This window comes from Jaculus jaculus, chromosome 13 (genome assembly GCF_020740685.1).
Source record: "Jaculus jaculus isolate mJacJac1 chromosome 13, mJacJac1.mat.Y.cur, whole genome shotgun sequence".
Classification (NCBI taxonomy): Eukaryota; Metazoa; Chordata; class Mammalia; order Rodentia; family Dipodidae; genus Jaculus; species Jaculus jaculus.
Window position 1 is genome coordinate 25,823,908 of NC_059114.1, and position 3,518 is coordinate 25,827,425.

Here is a 3,518-nt window from a genome sequence, read left to right on the forward strand (position 1 = left end):
ACGCCGCAGGTGACTTTTCCCACCGGCCCCTGTGCTCTTGGGGCACCCGGTGCCTCCTTGGTCCTTTTAGGAGGAAAAAAGCAGGGAAATTTTATAGCATTTATTCAACTCATAGGCAAAAGGTTGAATTGCAAACAAGTTATTTTTCTATTTCTATTTCTTTATTTATTTTTAAGACCTTTCTATGTTGCCTGGTGTGGCTGAACTCCTGGACCAAAGTGACAGCAGACACAGGTTGCTGTCCTTCTGTGGTAGCCGTGTTCCTTGGCGTCAGCCCCATCTTTCTAATTGTGAGTCCCAGCAGCACGTTCGATCCCAGTCCTCCTGGCCCAGCGCACTCCTGGTTCTCAGTATTTGTTGAGGAAGTGAATGGGTCCCAGTTTTCCTCTTGGCCCTCTGAAGGGGAGTGGGTATATGGAAATGGTCGGAAAGGAGAGTGACATTCTCAAGATACGCTGTACGGGGGTTAGCCCCGACTCCATCTAGTGTGTGTGTGTGTGGGGGGGGACACTGACCAGTGAAAGAGGAGAGTCCAGGGGACAGGTGGCCAGAGCGTGGACTGATAGCAGGTGGAGCTGAGTGGGAGCTGTCGGGTCGGCTGTGGAGGGCGCAGAGCTATGGTGCTGTCCCACTCTGCGACAGAAATGGGACGGCATAGTTGGCAGGTGAGCCTCCAGGGACCCATAGGCTAGGCTTTTAGTACTTGAAAACGGCATGTGTGGGAGTGCACTGGAGGCTGAGCTGGGTGGGGACCCCCCCCCCCCGTAGAAACTGAAGCCATGGAGGTGCATAGGCCTCTGCAGGGCTGCGCTGGGAATCCTGGTGCACACACAGCTCAGGAGCGCCAAGAGGTTTTTGTCTTGTTCTTTGTTGGGGAGGTTAGTTTGATGTTCTCTGGTTTATGGTGGCTTGGGGAGCAAAATGGGCCATGCTTAGTAGACCACTGTGATGCACCCCAAGCCCCGGTGAGGTGGTTTCCAAACTTGGCTAAGGAACCCCTTTTACAAACAAGTCTTGTGCAAAGCCCCAAGGTAGGAACAAGATAAAGCAAGAGCTGCTGTGTTCGAAGTAGGGGTACAGAGCCTGGCCCCAAGCACTCATCTTGTCATAGCATCTCAGTGGCCACAACCATGTCCAGAAGCACAGTGGGCCCAAGGCAGAAGAGTTGACTTTAAGGGCCCCCCCACTTTTTTTTGCATGTGTATGTGTCTGGGCACTTTGTGTGTATACACACGTGTGCATGTAGAGGCCAGAGATTGACATCTGATATCTTTCTCAGGCTGTCTCCACCTTATTTTCTGAGACAGGGTCTCACTGAACCAAAGCTCACCAACTTGGCTAGACTAGATACCCAGAAGGCAAGACCTAGGGGTCAGAACTCAGGTCCTCATCCTTGCACAGCAAGGATTCTCACCACTGATGCCACTCCTCAGCTCCTTTTTGTGGGGGTCACTGGGGGCAGGGTCTCACTCTAGCCCAGATTAGCCTGATCCTTCTATCTCAGCCTCCCAAGTACTGGGATTATAGCCGTGAGCCACCACACCCAGCTCCAGCCTCCATTCTATTTTTCATTTCATGAGGTCATTCTCACATGCTTCTCACAAGCACTCATCCAGCCCATGGTTTTCCAAACTCCTAGGAATACTGGCCCATTGGTATAAAGATAAATAGAAGAGTGTGACATGAACCCTAGGTCAACAAATGGCAGCCCATGGGCACGATCCAACTACTGTGTGTTCACATTAATAAAGTATTAATGGAATGCCACTGTGTCCACTGTGTAGCAGAATTGAGTTGTTACAATAGACTGGCCACACAGCCCAAGATTATACCAGCCTCTCCTTGCCTTAAGTGCGCCAGTCCCCACTCAACCAAAAGTCACTGATTTTACAGCTCAGAAGGCCAGGCCTGGAGGGGTCAGCACCCCAATTCTGTCCCTTCGCTGGTCACCAGCAGACCAAAGGCTGGCAACCTAGACTCAAGACCCAGCTGAGTCATGTGCCTTCAGCATGGTCTTGTGCTGACTGCTCTTTGGCCTTCCAGCTGCTCGGTGTCCTTGCTGCGAACCCAGGCGACAACAGCATGAACAGCACAGGTTGGGATGTATGAGTTGGGATGTGCTAAGGGCTGGGAAGGTCCCCACGTGTGCTCCATTAAGCTGAAGCTGTCATCCGGAACCCCAGGGTGAAGGCAGCATCCCCCATGCCTGGGCTGGGGCCCTCTGCATCAGCAACACAATTAGGGGACCCTCAATCAGAAGCCAGGGCTGCATGTCCCCCCGGCTTCCTTCATAGATTCCACTTCCCTTAATTGCAGCTTTTCTGACCGTGTTCCACTGGGGTCTTGGTGCCCCAGCCTCAGACCAGAGCCAACACCAAACACCCTGAGCTTGTGAATTCCGGCAGCAGCTGCTCTATTGCCTTTCCCAGCCATGGTTGAGTGTCCTCCCTTCCCCTGGCCCCTAGAGCCCAGGTGTTAGTGTTAGCGTTACTCCACACACCTGCTGTTCATAAAGCATCACAGTCATGCTGGGTGTGGTGGCACATGCCCTTAATCCGGGCACTGGGGAGGCAGAGGTAGGAGGATTGCTGTGAGTTCAAGGCCACCCTGAGTCTACATAGTGAATTTCAGGTCAGTCTGAGCTAGAGTGAGACTATACCTGAAAAACCAAAATAATAATAATAAATAAATAAATAAATAAAATAAAATCACAGTCACTAGAATCAAAGGCAGAGGCTGTCACTCCATTGCACAAGGGAGGAAGCAGGCTGGAGAAGTTAGCTGAGCAGCCACCATGACAAAAGTTTCCAGAAGGTTCAAGAGGAAGACCAAGTCTGGCCTTCCTCTTTGCCTTGTTGAAGAAAAGCAAAAGCTTAGTAGATGGCCATTCATGGATGATCCCTTGTTTAATGTTAGGCTATGATGCCCGAGGGGCTAGGGTACAAAGATGGACAGATAAGGTCCAGACCCCTAGACCCCTCCCCTCCTGGTGGAAGCATCTCACTGTGATAACTCTGAGTGGAGAAATTTTGTGGCCCCTGAAATGCAAGCCAACCCTGTCAGTATTCGATGAAAGAGCAGAAATTTGCAAAGTTGAAAATGAGGAGAATGACTGGCTGCCTCCCACCGAGACGACATGGGCCATGGTGTGTGCCAACTGCCGTGACCAGCCCCAGCATTAGGCTCTGAATAATTTCTCTCCCAAGTGACGTCAGGAGATGAACATGCCTGGTCTGACATGTGCCACCCAGAGTAGTGTGCATCCTTATAGGGCCCATGGAGGCCCATTGCCAGCATGGAGGAGGAGCTCCCACTATGTCCTTTGGCCAGAACATATTCACCAGGACAGGCCTTGCTATAAGAAACACTGAAAACAGCCTCATCATTCAAATACCTGTCAACATAAAGGAGGCAGATTTACTTATTTTTTAAATAATTTTTCTTTCTTTATTTGAGAGAGGGAGAGAGAGAGAATGGGTGTGCCAGGGCCTCCAGTCAGACACATGCGCCACCTTGTG